At 39.1% G+C, this 19,366-nt stretch overlaps 2 long non-coding RNA genes across 25 annotated transcripts in view; both read right to left on the bottom strand.

Annotated features, from left to right (window-relative positions):
- The window catches only part of LOC107322457, a 396,746-nt gene that overhangs the window by 84,715 nt on the left and 292,665 nt on the right, over nucleotides 1-19,366 (bottom strand). The window lies entirely within an intron of this gene.
- LOC107322477 lies at nucleotides 9,128-13,507 on the bottom strand. 2 transcript variants are annotated; one of them, XR_004309383.1, is made up of 2 exons: nucleotides 12,436-13,507; nucleotides 9,128-11,630 (listed from the first exon to the last, which is right to left on the bottom strand). It is a non-coding gene; the product is annotated as an uncharacterized LOC107322477 (long non-coding RNA). The 2 variants fall into 2 exon arrangements; XR_001558962.2 differs by lacking the exon at nucleotides 12,436-13,507 and adding an exon at nucleotides 12,211-12,420.

The following is a 19,366-nucleotide window of genomic DNA, read 5'->3' as shown; positions in this document are numbered from 1 at the left end:
CGCCCAAAGCTCCACACAGTGCTCAATGTGAGACCACACAGCACAGGGGAGGGCAAGAAAATCCCTCTCCCAGCTGACAGTGCTGGGCCTAATGCACTTTGGGTATGGTTGGCCTTCGGGGCTGCCAGGGCAGGCTGCTGTCTCATGTTCAGCTTGTTGCCACATGCTCTGAGACATTCCTTTCCTTCCATTGAGTGTAGGCTACCCACTAGAAGTAGGAGGTGGTAAAAGGGTAAGGTATTTCAGGTTGCACCATCACCCAAAGGAGCTGTGCCCATCACCTTCAACAGGCTGTCAGAAAAGCAAGTTACTTTCCCACGCCTACATGGAACTTGGTCCTATGATACACTGCTTACATACACATACTCCAATAATATTAAACTGTATGCTGGAAATGAAAGTAAGTGTAAAACACAACTAATCCTTTATCAAGATCACAGAAATTCTGAATAAGTCACACATATACAAAAAAAAAAAAAAAAAAAAATAGAACAAGCCAAGGTTTGGAGTAGTATCCCAAGATTTGTGAAATGAAATTGATTTCCATTCAAATCAGGTTTTTTACTTTTCTTGAAAATGTCAAGGTGTCAGCCTTGGCCATTACCAGAGTGTGATTTATAGTGGAGACAAAGCGATAATACTCAGGTGACTGTCTGAGACTGTACTGCTGTGTCTGGAAAGGCTACAGATGACAGCCGTCTCTTTTTTTAACCAACTTGTGTTGCTTATCTTAGGATCAGCCTGCCCACACTTCTCCCTAAATCCTTGATAGAGAAATGATAAAGCACATAGGCTTGAAGATTTACCAAGATCAGACAAATAAGCATTGTAAAGGGAATAGGTTACAGAACTTGGGAGAAGCACATTAAAAATAATCCTCCAGCTAACTGTATCTTAGCTATTTGGATGAATACCTGTAAAATGTAAGACTGATTGTCTGCTTTCAGCACATGGATATGTTTTAATTCATCTGTATGATATATTTCTGTAATTCAAGTATACTAGAAGAAAAAAAAGTGCTTAAACCAAGGAAATTTTCAAATAGCAAAAATAGTACACATGTTGTAATTTCCTTTTGAAATTAAACACAATTTATTCAATAAATAAAATACTGCAAGTTGAAAGTTACTTGGCTATTATTTGGTCAAACACTGCTGAGCTAATTCTGTTAGTTCTCTCCTTGGTATGAAAATCAGCTTGCATAATGGTAATGGAAGTACCAATAATTAAGATGGTAAACTCCTACTAATTTCAACTTGAATTATGTATCTTCAAGTAGCTCAGACAAGCCTTTTCAAATCTACTTCTCTCTTCATCTTCAGCTACAGCTGTAATCTCAGTATCACAGATTCACCAAGGTTTGAAAAGACCTACAAGATCATCCAGTCCAACCACCCACCCATAATCAATAGTTCTCACTAACCCATGTCCCTCAGCACAACATCCAAATGTTCCTTGAACACCTCCAGGGTTGGTGACTTCACCACCTCCCTGGGCAGCCCATTCCACTGCCTGACCTCTCTTTCAGAGAAGTAGTATATTTCCTAATGTCCAGCCTGAACCCGCCCGGGCACAGCTTGAAGCCATTCCCTTTAGTCCTATCACTAATGACATGAGGGAAGAGGCCGACACCCTGTTTGGTGGAATGAAAGAGAAAATACAATATATGAGTAAGAAAATCAGCTAAAAGAAAAGAGGAATTACTAGCACATCTAATTCCTGGCATGGGGCGTCTGGTCCTGCTATTAGTATTTGCAGAGGACGCTGACAAATTGAGGAGAGTTTTCAAAAAAAATAAACAAATAAAAAATAAACAAACAAACAAAATAATTATCAGAATGATTCAATCTTTCCAAAAATTTATCTTTCAGTAAGGAACTGAAGACAATCTCATTAGTTTAGTAAAGAAAAATCCAATGGGTAACCGATAGCAAGTGACCATTTAAGTTATCAAGAAAAAATTCAGTAGCTGATATGAAACAAATTTCAATTAGAAATATAGCATAATTTTTTAATAGTGAAGTAATAGTCTAATGGGACACGATTCTTCAGGAAGTTATGGATTCTTTGTCATCCCAAAGCCTAAAATATACATGCAAACTAAACAGAAATTGCTGGTGTTGATGTGGGAGTTGCTTGGTGAATTTTGGTTTTGTGTGTTTTGTGGAGGAAATCAGATTAGATGACCGAGTTTGCCTTGGCAGCAGACATATGATATTCCTATTATGTGTGGGAGATGCAATGGAGGAGATAAGGTTAAAAAATAAAAAAGAGAGAAGGAAAGAAACAGGAGCTGTCTGGCTGTCTTCTTTGCATAGTGAACGTAAGGTGCAAGCCTTGTGCAGTACCATGTTTTATACTAGAGTAAACTGTATATGGGACCGAGTATAGGGTGGTATTCAGGCAGAAGTTCTGCCACATGGAAGGAGAGTCTACAAGTCCACTAAAAAGACACATGCAGATGTTAAAGTCTGCTGTCATTTCATAATCCAAGCTGCACTGCCAGATGAAAGACTTTTTTGGCTATAGACAAATCATGCAGAGTGGAGGCACACATAAAGCTAGATTTTAGAAAAATCTTACCTTGGTGAAGAGCTATTACATTTATTTTATCTCTAGCTACTGCAGAAAAACATTAGGGCATTTTAAAGATATTAATCAGCAAAATAAGTACATGTGGATGCAAAACAAAGTTGAAGTCTCAATGAAAACTAAATGAATATTGGGATATGAGATCTCAGAATTTGTTAATATGTGCACCCGTGTCTTCCCAGGCACATTTAGTGCAAACAGTCAAAGAATTATACTTTATATACATTATGCTGCAGCCTCAGAACTCTGATGAAAGTCCAGGTCCCAGTGTGCTCACTGCTGTGCTCCTAGTCAGCAGCAAACTCCATGCAAAATGGCCCTGGGTTTGCACAGGAGGTGTTTCAGAGAAGGAAAGGAAAGGTTCATTCTCTGAAATGGAGCTCGAGAGAATTGTCTGAATTCTTGCTGGGTGCCAGAAAGTGACTCGAAATCTTTGGCCATTGGTGTAGGGAAGAAGAGCACGTAGGCAGCAGTCTGGAAACATTTGAAGGGTTTTTAAAAAGTTTTACTTATTGCATGTAGTAATTTTGATTTCCCACTAGCATTTAAGAAATGATTACCAAATTTTAGAAGGCCAAACTGCAGTCTTCGGAATTTATTAACTCATAAAAACCTACCAATGTGCAATACCGAGATATCAGCAACACCCACAAGAGCCCTAACCCTATGAGTCAGTGCGAGAGATTTCCAGCACCACGTTGGTAACCAGTCTTGCCTCTAAACATTTGTCCATTTTTTTCAATTATTATTATTTATTTTTTTTAAGAATCAGATGCCTCAATAAAACAGTAAAATCTCGACCATATTCCTTTATTTCAGTATGAGGCATGCTTGAAGGCAGTAATATCCAAAATAACATGCTGACATAATAAACATGAGAGGAGCAGTGTATCCCAGGTTTATCTATAAAGTAACAGTCAAAGTTACTGAATACTCCGGTGTGTATATAAATACACTAGCAGAAGCTGTAAGCGCTGTGAATCTTCAGCCCTGTGAGAAATCTTCCTAACAGAGAGATGAACCCTCCACCCGCAGGGAAAACTGTAAATCCAGCCACAAAATGGCTGCCCCAGCCATTTTGCAGGGCAGGCTGGATCACTGCTGAGGCCAGAGCCACTCTGGGCCTGCATGGATACAGAGGGCAATCCTCTGCCTGGCTCACCGTGGGCTCGGGGTCTGTGGCCAGCACAGGCAGCCTGCATAGAAGATTTGTAGAGCAGAGGGCTGCGTGCCTGCAGGACTCTTTGTTGGATCGCCAAAATTTCTGGAAATGTTAACTCAGCTAAATGCTAGTGGCAAATAATTGCTTTGTGTCAAATAGTTAATCACATCACAAGCAGAAGCTGCCTGTTCTGGAGACACGTGCAGAAAGTCCTTCCACATCTCCTTCACCCCCACATTACTGCTATTAAACCTGTGCTTTACAAATCATCCTCTGTACAGCCGTGTGGATACTGGAGCTATCCTGCCGTTCTTAGGAAGACAATAACCAAGAAGTTTATGTGTAGGACAGCAACTATTAACCAAATCTATTAACCCCAACAACTATTTGTTTCTTAATAGGGCTGAGGGAGGGGATTCAGATTCCGTAAAAACTTACAGTTAGGGTCATTTAAATTCGTTTAATTTTCAAGGTGAAGAATTACCAAAAAGACAGGTAATGACAAGAAGTGAAAACCTGGCTGATTCAAACTCCTGGAAGCAAGGAGCTGACATCCTGTACGGCCTTACATTGCAGCCATAGAGGGACTAAAACAAAGATATAGTCACCATGGAGGCTGAGGAGGTAATAGGGGGTAGCTGCCAAGTGTAATGGCCTGTAACTAGGAATATTGCAGTTCTATCTCACAGAATAACCACTGGCAGAAAAACAATTAGCTCATCCAATTCTACTGTGTACACATACATTTTAGAAGGAGAGAGACCTAGAAATCACAGGAGGATCCCACAGTCAAACTTATTTCTATGCACAAAGTTGTTTCCTTCACATCAAAGGCATTTTGTAGAGAGAGAGTGCAGAATAGACAGTGAACCATGAAGACCGTTCCATGGCTGTCTCACTTGTGTGAAAAACAGTATATAAATGGGATAAAAAGAATTTACTTATTTATGCATTGAAGATACTCTTTTCATCTGATTTACCTTCATTTGATGGAGATGCTTTGCGTAAAGGGATGCATTACGAAGAAATGCATTCTGCTAGGAAGGGCTTGAGCTGGAAATTAAATCCTGTGCTGAACTTTTCAAGAAGTATCTACCTTCACTGAACTCTTTTCATGGTCCTTCTTATTTCTACTTTAAACTTCTCATTTATTGTACTTTAAGCTCCATCAGTGAATGTAAATGGGGTTTCACTATACGTTTAGTGCATTCAGGCATTCTTTGTTACAGTTCCCACCCTGGCGCATTATGTGAGCTCTGCCACGGAAGTCCAGCAGTCGGTTTGTTTTCTGCTATTAATAAAAGAACCTACTTTTCGCCACTTCTTTGAAGAAGTTGAAAGGGCTACATGTTAGAGGGGGAGGTGGTGGGGAACAGACTGTGGTGTAATCCCCAAACGCAAATGCTGTCTAGATTAGAAACCTCCCAGAAGAAAATCTACAAATGCTAAGACTGTGCTTTTTGTGTGATGAACAGTAGAGCAATAACTTAGCCACATACTGGGTTCTGCCTAATGCTTAAGGAGCCTACTAGGTGAAAGGAATTAAATGAAAAAAAGAAATCTTCCAATTGGCTCTGTGCCGATGCTAGCCAACCCTTTCAGGACCCAGTGACTTACTAGTGGAACTATTTTCATTTGTATTTCATCACTGAGGTTTCTTAGTATAAGACTTTGGATTCTGTTAAAATAAATAAATGCAAAAAAAAAAAACCCACAAACAAACAAACAAAAAAAACCCACCAAAAACCAAAAACCAAACCAAACCAAACAAACAAAAAACAAACCACACCAAAACTACTACTACTGCTACTACTACTACTAATAGTAAAAAAAAAAACAAAAAACAAAAAAAAAACAACAAACAAACCAACAAAAAAAACCTTACCTAATGAGATTTACACATTGCCAGTGTTTTTACAGTCCAGGAAAATCTTAATTAAAGGGGTGGGACATGTCTCTTCTGAATAGCTGTTTTTCCTTCATACCTTCCCATGCACAACACGCACACATCCAAGAAAAGAGGCTGGGAGTGGGGGTGGTGCAAGAAAACTTCCCAAAAACCATAGCCCAAAATACCAGCCTTAAACCGCTCAGCACAATCTTGTTGGATTGCATGGCCACTTAGATAAATATGCGTCCCTAGCAGAAAATCAGGACCTGCTTGTAACAACTCACAAGTACAAAAAAAGTATAGAATATTATCTGCCTTTTTTCCCTGTAGGATACTTGTATTATTCAAATGATCATTTACTGTATCTAGTTTACCATGCAATTACTAAGTAATCCTTAATTCCTAAATTAGCAAGAACAGGAATAATGATAACAATCCCAAAAGCCAACCAGATAAACTTTATTGTATAATCAACTGGATGATTCTCTGATTTGTTTTAAATCCTACTTATTAGATTAAAAATGTTAATAAAGATAAAATCATTTTAACATTGCTGATCTTAACAATCTTGTGTTCACTTACTGTCGTGGGATTCCATAGCCCATCCACCTGTTGTTACTCAGGCACTGTAAGCAAAACATAGCTTAGCAAAAAAATTAATACAGTTAGGTGCCAGCAAGAATATAACTCATCAGGTAAGAATAACTCTGGTGGTGCTGTGAGGTGGAATGATGCAGCACACAACAAACGCTGAAGATGACCTACTCTAAGTATCAGGGAAAGAAAAACAAGGTGATAAACGTTTTATATACATGGGGCAAAAAAATACTTGAACAGAAAAATGAATAAAATCTATTCTGTGAGTGATACAGCTTCAGCTGGCATTTTTATAGGGTTCCAGATATTTTTTCTGTTACACATCTCTTTATGACTACCTGACTAGCCTAGAGAGGGGATCTTTCTTTTTCCTTTTTATATCTTTTTTTTCTTTTTTTCTTTTGTGCACTACAGACAGTTCCTGTGCAGAGATGGCTGCATTTCAGTGTGGAATTAACTATCCAGTCAGGAACTGAGCATAATCATCATATGGGCAAATCAAAATGATGGCTAAATTTGCTGCCTACAGAAATTTTTGCTGCATTGCATATTAATGCACCAAAAATGTTGTGTTGGCTAATAGTGAATGTGCTGATTTTCATTACCCATGGAAATGTGTAACATCTTATGTTAAATTTCATTGACATTTTTCATCAAATGAGTAGAGCAATGCTCTGAAATGTGATAATTGTAGACTCTTGTTGTACAACTTTGAGTAAAATATTAGTTCCTCTAATTCCAGAAGTAATTAACTTGGATTGGAATTCCCCTGACTCATGTAACAGTCTTCAACATTATATTAATGGATCCCAGTGTTTATATGGTTCGAATAGAAATTCTGTCCCCTAAATGTAATATTTTATTAAGGCATTAAAGATTTTCAGGTTAAGGAAAAGTACTGATCGAATCATGCTAGCCTGATCTGTAAAGGATTTTTCTGGCTTAGGTTTAAAATGAAACAGTATCTTGTTGAAACTTAAAACGCTTCAGAAACGAAGTTCTGGAAAATTGTTGCATCTCTCGTGAAGACTAAAAATTAAAGTAGACAATTATCATAATAATAACCCAGTTGTACATGGCAGACAAAAGAGAAGCTAATACTTCCTTCTCTTTTTTGACTGATGTTTGGTTGGGCTGTAGCTAAACAGCACTTTAAGTTGACAGTAAATTAGCAAACAATATGAGGGAGAAAAAAAGAAAGAAAATCATGCAGGGGTTAAGATGTTTATGTAAAACAGTGATTTTCCTTTTTAAAATTAAAATGTACAAATAAGCTGGTGTCAGAGACTAGGTGATCCTTCATTTCCACCGCATTGAGCAGGCTCACATCAGCAGCAGACAGCCGTTAATATATGCGTCTGGCTCAGTCTGGTCTACCAACTAGGAATTCATCGAATTGTTAATATCATTCCTTTTTTGTATGCAACACACATCATTTTCATTCTCTCTCTCTCTCTCTCTCTCTCTCTCTCTGTCCCTCTCTCTCTCTCCTCTTTGCAAGAGCTTGTGTTTTGGTTTTTTGTTTTTGTTGTAGCACAAGCTGATTACTCTGAAATCACATATTAAGTATCATTTAGAAGCATTTTGTACTGGAAGAGCAAAAAGTCATGTAGAAATGGAAGTATATTGAAATTCTGCACATACTGCTATGCGTAGTCTACCAGTGGTGTTTCCATTTATTTGCACTCATAGGTACAGCTTTCATACATTGATGAAGTATAAATAAGACTGCTTTTTGTGAGGTGTCTGCAGGCACTGTCACATAGTTCCAGGCTGGGGAAACATGTTGATCATGATGGCAATTCTGCCCGAGCAAAGGCTGGGTTTCTTCCTCCCCTACAACTACCTCTGCCCCACCACAAGAAGTTTAATGTGTGCTAGAGGTTGGTTTTGCTGCGTTGAAACTGGGGAAAAAGAGGGAGGAGAAAAAAAGGATGGCAATGCACCAACTTCTTCATCTATATGACAAGGGCAGCAGCAAGTACTATGGGCAGAGAGGAGGCACCAGAGCTATCCCAGTGATGCAGAAGCAATACTGTGTATTCACAGCTTTTGCTGTAGCACCAAATAAGACAGGTAGGAGTTTCTCATGGTTCATTTCATTTTCACTTCACTGCGGAGAAAAAAAGTACTTGAAATCTTCACACTGATAGAGATGGACATTTCATACTATACTTTCACATGCATTATACAATACAGTACTAAACCAAAATGTCTGCTGAATATCAACTATGCACATTCAGGTAAATTTTGCTGACTCAAAAATAAATGCAATCCACAGTCTTTCATATGTACAGATGTGGGCATTGTATATCTGATTAAATATATTAGGATTTTTATTTTGATAAATTCTATACATAATTTAAACTATATACCAACATGCACATACCTACACGCAATATAGTTTTATCTCATTACGTAGCTTGAATAATCAGAGTGTGTTCACCTGAGAAGTGCCTCAAGTACACCCTTTTCAGGACTGAAAATGATGAGTACCATACATAATACATGTCAACTGCTACCAAACTGCTTTCTTGGCATAGCACCTAGCTGAGTGAATTAGTTTTTCACATACAAATTCGTATCTACTTCTCTAACATCATCTGAATAGAAGTCAGTGGCATTCAATAATACATCTGTGTAGCAAGAAATTACTTCCATGACTGAATGTTTTCAGGTAGCTCTTTTGAGTGTTCTGAGTATGTGCGATTGACAGGTTATGATGAAAAAAACCCTGCATCTTTACAGGAACTGTATCATCATTATAATTGGTAAGACAATATTTTTATGACTATTTAAGCACTAATTATACATTGAGCAACTTGAAAGCTATGCACAGCGCATAGTTTCTGCCTCTTAATAAAACAAGACAAGAAGAAAAAGTATTACGCTAACAGATAAGAACAATTTATTTTAACAAAAGTATTGACGCTTACAGTAAAACACAATTCCTCCCACACAAGGGGAAAAAAAACACTGCAGCCAAAATACCATTTCTGAAATGAACAAATAGTTTGGATGCCTGATCTGTATGAAGCCTTTGTCTCAGTGAAATCTGATGTATCAACAAGGTCCTGCAGCATCTTGTTTTAGACACAGGAAACAGAGAAAAATGAATTAGAAGTAACCCACCTATAAAATGTTAAGAAATACAGATCAAACTATGCACAACAGATCAGAAGTTTAAAAGCAATGAATGGTGCAGAACAACTCACGCCCCTATAAATCTTCCTATGCAAAATCAGTGAAGTACTTAGCATACTGGGGACAACCTAAAATGCAGTATGCTATTGCCAGTGGGAGGAAAAATGCAAAAAGTGACAAAGAGGATTGAGGCTGAATCTGATTCTCAGACTGCTGCCAGCTCCATTTAAATTTAACAGGTACACAGAATGTGCTTCTGTGAGTGAAGTGATATTAATGCTCTAGTACGATTTTTACACCAATGTTCTCTACCAGATTAATATTTAAATGGAGACAATAATTTAAAATGTGATATTATATCCTCACTTAGACAAAGAAAAATAATGGCAACTACTGTAAAACAGTCTTTGTCCCCTGTTACAGGAAAAGCTAAGCAACAGTTTTCCTGTAGACTGAAATCATTACTCAAACATCAAAAGAATGAATGCTTTCTAGGCCTCAAACATCAGCTTTTGCGCTTCATGTTTTAAAAGTTAATTAAACACTGTAGCAATCCAGCTGAAAATACACTTTGTGATAATTATCTACCAGAAATGTCTGTAATGATATGTTATGGTTGAAAACCTTTAGTATATTTTAGTACCTGGTGGGCGGGTGGGTTTTTTTCTTTGTTTGTTTGTTTGCTTGCTTTTGTGTTTTGTTTTTATTTTTTTGGTGTTGTTCTTTTGGTTCTATTTTGAGGTGGTATGAACTGGCATTCAGTTTAAATTTTAATAGTAAATGTTAGTTACATGGCATCTAGTCCAGTTTTCTAAACACAAACAGGTAGCATGCTAAAGCTGCACAAAGGATAACAGCTTTTTTTTCTTTTAGGAACAGGTCTGGTGTTTAACATCTAGTATATTTTCCAATATATTAACAAAGGTGTATTTTCCTTTTTCCCTTCCAGACAGGGAAAGCTCCTTTGGCTCTCTAAATTCTGCAGAGAAACAATCATAGTCCAAAGCTGCTGGTTCCCCTCCGCCTAGGTCCCAAGAGCCTGACTTGTGATTGTTGCTACAAAACCTCACAAGTTAGGGTCTCAGGGACTAGGAAAAGTCTGATATGATCCAGTAGAATTCGTCTTCCAATAATCTGAATTGCTTAGTAGTCATAATTGCTGTCAGCAAAACTTTCACTGCTATTGTAAAAAAAACAAAACAAAACAAAACAACCAAACAAAAAACAGCAAACAAAAACAACACACAACTACACCAAACCAAAACCAAAACAAAAAGCAACCACCTGCCCGCCCCCACACCCCAATCAGCAACCCCTCCTCCCACCCAAATAAACACAAGGCACTTTCACGTAGGGGGCAGAAAAGATCAAATAAGCAGGCAAGACACATACATACATTCAAGACAATGTATCAGCTGACTGAACAGACTTTTCTTACAGTCCTTAACTTTTGAAAGCAAAAAGAAAAGAGCACAGCAAAAATCTTCACTGCCTTGACACACAAGTAGCCATATTAAAATGCATCGGAAGGAGGCGTCTAAAAATGGGTTAAAACCTGCTTCTTCCAGCAGATTCATACAGTAACCATTTGATTCTATTTCCTTTAATGCCTTAAAGAAGGATTAAATGCATATGAAGGGGTTTCTAATCGCAATATTTCCCCTTTATACTTTCAGTCCTCCTGTTCGGTTGGGCCCTAGGTTACAGAGTACTTTAGAGACCTCCTCGATGCAAGGATAACCTCTGGGCATGTATTCACTTTTTGCCTCTTCCCCACGTTCAACATTTAATCCTTTTACAGACTGCTAGCAAAAGCTTCTTCGTTTCAATGTCAAAGCGAGCTTTCGCACCATAAACTGTAGAAAACACTGACATGCGGAGATTGTTGTCTCTTGCACCAGATTACTCAAAGAACACAAACTTTCAAATACTGTTGATACAGTGAGAAGAAATAATCGGATTTCCCAAACAATTTCTTTCTGAAGCCGAACACTTTTAATGGCACGACCACGATCCCAAATTACTTTCGTATTCATTCTCCTCCGATCTTTAGCCTTGTTTGCAGAAGGAAAAAGAAAATTTCTACTTTAGGGACGGGATCCACAGTGGCTTTTTTTTTTTTTTTTTTTTTTTTTTTCCTCTTCCATCAGAGCCCAGAGCAAAAGAAACAGCAGCCATAAAGGTCCTAGCCACTGGAGCAGAATCTGGTATAGAAAACTCAGTGCTCTTCGGGAAGCCGTTCAGCTTTAAAAAGGAAAAAAGAGAAGAAGGGGGGGAAGAATTAGAATCTCTGCTGGTCGAACAGGTGAATCATCCATTTACAAGAAAGCTGCACACAGAGCGCTGCTGAAGAAAAGATTTGCCAGTGCCCCCCACCCCCACCCTGCCCTTCACTCTCCCCTCCAGAAGGCTACCTCAGATTTCAGAACATTTTGGCTTATTTAAAATATTTCAGTAGATGACAGAATGCAACATTACATAAGAGCCGTTCCTTTGTCACTGTGCACCGTTCAATCAGTTATGCCTCAGACACAAAATAGTTAAACGAAACAAGATATATATATATATATATATGAGATATATATGTATAGCAGTCCCTGCATTTCATTCCATTTCTTTCTTTCTTGCAAGCTGATCATGATTTAACAAACAATTTTGACCGCAGCTTTCAAATCAATAATTAGAATGAAAAATCTCTCCCCTCTATAAATATGACATTAACATAATTATACCACCCCCATCGCATAGACCCATCCTCTTTAGGGAATTCATCTGATGCTCTGAAGATGGAAATCAGTCAGATTTTAGTTGCTCTCAAACGTACCTTTGCTTCTCACTGACTGACTGGCTTTACCTCCCGTGCACACACACACACGGTCACCAACACTCGCACACACACACATCCACATGCGCGCGCACATGCACACACACACACACGCACGCACAAAAAGGCAAGGCAAAGCGGCGGATGCTGACTCAGAGCAGTTGTGTGTGGAGGGGGTGGTATCGGCTGGTATTTTCACTGCACTCATCATTAACATTAACTCACTCTCTAGCATCCACCCTCTCTCAGACCTGCTGGACTGCAGCATTTGCATGACGCTGTCACTCTAGCCCTTGTGGGTCAGATGTTAGAAGAAAAAAAAGCCTCAAGGCTCTCATAAGGAATGCCTTCATTTCTTCCAAAGGGTCCCTCTTCTTATTTTTCCACCTTTCTACTTCCTCTGTTGCTGTGTCTCAGTTGTTTGACATCTTTCCGGAAGAAAATGTCTTGAGCTGCAATAAGCCAGTAGTCGGTCGGTCCTCCCCTCACCTCACACTCCTATTCCCACCCCCTTTTTTTCCTAATCAATAAGACGGATCTCCAAATGCAGTTGTGAAAACAGGCTCTGACACACAGACTTTCATCCTCGATCCTCTGCCTCAGGAATAGCAGGCAACCCGGCTCACACGTGATGCAGGGAGAAATAATGCCAGTAATTCTTGAACAGACTTAGTTTATTCTACGCCTTCTTCATTTTTTCCTTTGCTTGAATAAATACTAGTGGGAAGGGCACAACAGCTCTCGGCAGCTATAAGGATTCTTCAGAGAGCCATGATCATTAAAAAGACTAATATTAATCTTCCTTAAAATTAATGCTATATCTCCCCTCCTCATTGTGCTCTTTATAAGTAGGAATTGTCTCATAGCCAAAACACTGCCAGGGTCTGAATCACTGCTCACTGTGCTGAAATTGTGCGTTCCCAGACACCAGTTGGTATTTAACTGGACTAAAAAAAAAAAAAAATTTTTTTTTTTTTTTGGACTTTTTAGTTAATCATAATAATAATAATAAAGAAATACAAGCTGCATGTTTCTGAGCAAGCACGGTGAGAGAACAATGGCACTGCATACACACTGTATGGTACAATAAACTGAAAATGCGTGATTGATCCCCGCTTGTGTATTTATCTGTGTATTATTTGCCGTGTTGGTAAAGAGGTCTGTGTGTACACACATGCATCAAACACATCCACGGACACAAACTCGAGAGGTGTATATAACCCATCCAACCCGGAACAAAGCACAGAGACTGCAAACTGTGACACAGGCACAGGTTGTATGACAGGCTGTGAGAATCCACAGAGCATGCTTACCGTGTATATTTCCACCTTGTTCCTTTGTTCTTAAGACAAGGTACTACAATGACTTATGGCACTGACAATCTTTCCGCTTTTCCTGATTTATGCCACCGGTATTTGTGAATTATTTTCCAGACCTCGCCACAGCCCTGTGGCTCGCAGCACAGAGACTGCACCAGAGGGGGGCAGGTGATGGCCCTGCTCCAGCCAATTCCCTGGGCTGGCCGAGGCAGGCGGCACCAGACTGCTGGCAGACCCCAGCCCTGCCATGGTGGCCCTCTGGCAGCCAACACCAAGGGCACCCACCCATTTCTGGGGGTCTGCAGGAAGCAACACACCATCCCAGGGGAAGGCAACATGCTGGGTGCCTGCCCTGAGTCCGGTTCATACACGATTATGAGCAGTCATCATAGTGGTAATTAATGTCTCCAAGAAAGGACAGAAGAAAGTAGACAATTAGGAAACAGTTAAGTTTGTGATCTGAGGGAAAGGCAAAGAAAGACACAGACAGACACACACCCACAGGCAGAGACAGAGTGAGAGGAGAGCGCCAAGCATGAGACAAGAAAAGTGAGACTGAAATCAGATTTGGGAAACTGAGAAAATACAGGATTACAGCATTCAGTTTAGCATTTACAGAGGTATAAAAAAAAATTTAAAAAATTAACACATGCACAGCATGGCTTAAAATACTTATTGCCATCAATAGTCTGTGACGGATGCTGGCTTCTTACTGCTATATGTACATTATATTGGTCATCGTCTCTTAATCTCCTTTTGCTCAGACCCATCCATTTTTTGCTGCTCCAGCATCTGTGTCCTTTATGCTTTTTTATTCTGTATAGTTACCCACAATACCCTGGATAAATTAATGTCATGACCCTGCTGTGGCTATCAGACAGAAAGAAAAAAATATCTACTATTTTAATAATTGAACGTGCGCATACAGCAAACTGCCTACTGATACAGCACTGTGAACTGCCTCCAACAGCAGCCTTTGCTAGCTCTACGAATCAGAAACAACAGATGCAAATACTAGACACATTGCCCTGGTTCTCTGTCTTGGTTTTTTTTCTTTTTTCTTTTGAAAATAAATAAATAAATAAATAAAATGAAAAAAAACCACTTCTTCTATCTGAGCCATCTCATTTTCCCAGCCTCTGCCCCTTCAGTGGTTAAGAACATTACACTGCCAAAATTAGAAGCATTTGAATAAAAGCATAAAGATGAGTGAAAATCGTAAATGGCTGCAGATTCTGGAAATTTATATCCACACAGTGAGTAGGGAAGAGTACCCAGGTTCAAGTGCTGAGCCTCACTTGGGAGCACCTCTGGGACCGATGGGACTGCAGACTAGATTAAATCAATAGTCGTCTGAAACGAGATGTCATAATCAATCAGCTCAATTACCACTGTCATAGAACTGGGCTTAAGGTCTTTCCTGATTCCACTCTTCTAATCATTAACCCTTCTACATCCTCAAAATGGGAGCTCATACTTGCTCTGCTGTTCTGCCTTCCAGATTATCCAAGTTTAACTTAGCCTTTTTCTCTGTTTTCTCTTTCCCTATTTAAAAGATATCAGAACAGGTCAACAGATACTGTTTTGAGTGGAATATGGTAAGGTGAGATGCACTCCTTTAAATGCACCTATTATATATTTGCTGTGTGTGCGCTTATATATTATTATCATGCCTCCGGGAGTGGCTGGGTGGATCAAAGACTGCTGTTTAATTAACATTCAACTCAGCTGTTTCCTTGGAGATTACAAATAGAAGACTAGTTGAATTAATCTGAAGCCGTTCGCTCCTTCAACTAATCCAATACCACACAGCTCTTCTTGCCCTCAACCTAGTTAGGAACAACTCACTGCTTGTTAATCAACCACTAGGAAAATCCATTTCCAGCTGAGGGTAAGTGTGAAAAAAGTTGTAAAGACATATTTGTATGCATGGCCAAATTTCACGGAATTGTCCAGTCATTCACCTCATGTATTCACAACACGGTAAATCCACACCCAATGCATGGAGAAAAGAGCCATCAGCTTTGAATACAAGCAGTGCCACTTTAAAATCTTGCATGTAAATACCGCTGTCTGAAGATTGCATTTCATTGATTTAAGATCCTTTATTCCTGAATAAGTCCTGAAAATATCAAAAAGCTGTTCATAAAAATGCTGTGGCAATTGTCACATATCCCTCTTCCAATTACTAGGAGGGAAGAAGAAATCCAAGTATTGCTAGACAGGTAGCAAGTATGCAGAATTTCAGTCTCAGATGTATTCTGCTGATAGACTAAAATGCTAATAGTCAAAGAAAGCCCATTACATTTACAGTTCCACCTCTGAGTGTGCCCACTGCCTCGGACTCCATGCACAACCAAACCTTTTTTAACCATGGAGCTGCCTTTTAGCTGGAGAGAGTGAGTGCACAGCCTCAGCCCATGCAGTGCTGTGAGTGCCAAATAGCAGAATTTTCCCCCGTGCCATGGCAATGGTATTCTGGGGAGGGATTTTTGCTCCTGGAAGTACTAGGAGTGAGTATGAGGTAGCACATAGGTGTTTCCCCACAGAGGCTGAGGCCAGCAGATGCATCTGGGGAATGGCACCTGCCAGGGCAGAGACGCATGCCACCCTTACCATGCTGGAGCTGCCCCAGCTGAGCCAGGATGGGCTATTACTGGAGACTGATGGCTGCGTTTCACCATCCAGCTGTTGTCATTAGCGGGAATATAAAATATTGGTCTTCAAAACGATTCAGCTATGAGCATCAACACTCTTTAAACAGGCTTATGCCTCAGCCAGGAACTGCTTTGTTGCAGGAACTGACCCCTCACAGATGGAAAAAAATGACCTCAACTTCACATCGTTTCTGGGAAAGGTTTAGCTGACAGTGGGATGAGATACAAAAAAACCTTAATACTGTCCTTTAGTAATGCAAAATGAATGCCGTGCACCAGACGGCATATCGAGCTGCTAGCTGAAGGGTGCTGCTCCGTTTTGCAGGCAGGAGTTCAGACTTTAAGCATCATCCACCAGGGGACAGCATTCACATCCACACTGTAAGGATGCGGCTTGCATATGGGAAGAAACGAACAAGAGCAGCAGAAAAAAGAAAAGAAAGAAAAGATATAAAGAAGTATTTCCTGGATTATTACTTGTGGACAGACAAAGAGGAGTGTTGAGGATGTCAGGGGCCAAAACCAATCCAAACACAGGATGAGCCTTTTGTTTCTTAGGCAGTAAGAATAAGGTGATTTGAAGGATTAACATAAACTTTGTGTGAAAGATAAGGATTCTCTGTAATAACAAAAAAATAATCTTAAAGGAGTGGGACGATGAGAACTAAGCAGAATCACAGGGTGTCCTAGATAAAGGGGAAAGCGCAGTATCAAACATTATTCTGATTTTTCAGTTCTCATCTTCCTATTTTCTGTGCACTCCAGCAGGAGGGTAACACCCCCATCCCTCTTCTGCCAGAAGAAAAAGTTTCTTCATCACAGTGCACATGAAAAGGATACCCATTTGAAAACCATTTTAGCTTCCTTAACTGTAACATTTAACTTGAGAGGCGGCTAGAGTGACTGGCAGCTATGCATATGCTATATCTGATTGTTCCTTATACCTCCTTCACCTCTGCATAAGAACATCAAAGGGATAAAGACTTCAGAAATATTCCACATCTATCTCGTCCCTGATCCATCACAGAAATCTACCTCTTCATTTCTTATTTAAAAACATTGCATCCAGATTTTCCCTATTTTTTAGTAACAGTGAAATTCCCATCTGATCAAGCAGTATTAAAAGTACTGATATTCTGCACAACTACTGAAAGGAGATCGCTAAAAGAAAAGAAACAGCCTGATATTAAAATGAAGTAAGAACTGTTCACATAGCTGCTTTTGAACAAACATGCATGTTTGCATCGTCAGTCTGCTCCTGAGCAAGTATTTTAAAACTCTAACTTTGTAAATGTTCCAATATGACATTTTCACTATTTCCTTAAAACATGGGTATATGAGTATATAGTATCTCATTGATAAAAACTCAAGATTACATGGAACAGGTTTACCAAAATATGTTGTTTATTTCCTGAAGTTCCATATTTTTGTTGCAATTGATAGTGGGCCTGCTCCTGTAAATAGAGCACTTCAAGTAACTTCAGATGGATATTCTCTCTGAAATTATTTGAACTATTTTCCTGAGCACCAATTCTTGGTTACATGCACGTTCAATAAGTGTCAGAGTTTATAAAAAGAAATTATTCTATTAATTAAAGGTAAAAGTCTGTTCCATAGTCGGAAGCTCTCCTGTTTTAATTAACAGTGTGGCTTGAAGAGAAACATTTCTGACAAAAATTCAGAAAGCCTTGTTTTAAGAAGTTTCAAAAGAAGACTGGGGAGAAGAGAACCTTTTTAATAAGAAAATACAAAATAGCAGGCTCAATGCCTGCAAAACTGGAATATTTTAAATTTTCTAGACAGTGAAGGTTAAAGCTGTCCTGCATTCTCATAGTTCTCTCTCTCCTTTCAATCAATCTCATCGATTTTTTTTTAAGGGTCAGAGGCTATACCTTCATTGATCAAAGAAACAGCCTGACACAGCGAAAGAGTCTGCCAATTCCAGACAGATCAATCACACCTTTGTCTGCTTTTGATACATTATGGTTATTTATTCTGCATCACCACGACTTTCTGTCGCATGGTTCTCAATGTAATAATGCTGCTTGGGGACAACAATAAAAAAGGGAGGGGGGAGGGGAAATATTCAATGTAAAATATTTTAAGCCTCTCTCTGGTATTTCTGAGGGTAGCTTATGATGGAATTTGGCCAACTTGTCTGATTTCATTTTTGACTTGGGAAAAAAACTCCTGTTCTGTTATTTAGCTCTCCTTGGTCCACGTTTTGTAGGATTTTATAAAGGCAATCCTTTGCAAATGTTTTGTGCAAAATGTTTTCAGAAAAGTAATGAGATCTTGACAGAACAACAATTAGGTTCTAATCATATCCAGAACTGTGCACGTTTATGCACTATTTTAGAGATGTTTTAATAAATAGAATGTAACTGATACCCAGCTACAGCTACTGACTGTTTTATGGCTGTAAAATGAAACTAAACGGTCAGCCTAAAATAATTGCTAGGAAATATTGCTGAATAAACAGATATAAGTGCTGAAAAGCTCCTGGCTTTGCAATCTATTATGTTGAAAGCCAGCTAAAGCTTTGAAAAATGCACTATATGCTCACTGTCTGTCGTGACTGAAAGTTATATTCTACTATTTATCTTTCCATAGCATCTGCAAGCAGCCTTTAAAACTACTGTTGGTCCGGTATCAAACCTTTTATTCACATTTGGTATCCTCTCACTTCACAGGCAGTTGAGCTACTTAAGAGAAATCGCTTGTGGGTCTTGTGATATTTATTATAAGCAAAGGCATTTAAATCCAGTTGTAGAGGTGAAATTGTAGCATAAAAGAAGCTAATGGCAAAATGCCCAATGACTTTGGTTGGGACTCCACAGCAAGAACTGACATCTGAGCTCCTTCAACTCAAGCTACCTTCAGTAGGAAAGACAGCTCACAAGACCTCACAGGACAGTGTCCTCAGAAAGAATGTGCAAAAAATTAACATGCTTCCTTGCAAAATCTCCAACAAAGCAGTGATGAGCTCTATGCACAATGCAGCCTCAGCAAGATCAGTAGAATGGCTTGATAAAATTAAGCATGTAAATCTTTGCAGAATTGTATAATAAGACATAATCAGAACCTCGACAAAATTATTCACCTACATCATTAGAACCTTAAAATAAGATACACGATAATCCAACCAGTTGGCATTAGTTTCTGGTTTCGCTGCGCCTA

This window comes from Coturnix japonica, chromosome 1 (assembly GCF_001577835.2).
Source record: "Coturnix japonica isolate 7356 chromosome 1, Coturnix japonica 2.1, whole genome shotgun sequence".
In the NCBI taxonomy this organism is placed as follows: Eukaryota; Metazoa; Chordata; class Aves; order Galliformes; family Phasianidae; genus Coturnix; species Coturnix japonica.
This window is presented reverse-complemented; position numbering and strand designations above follow the sequence as displayed.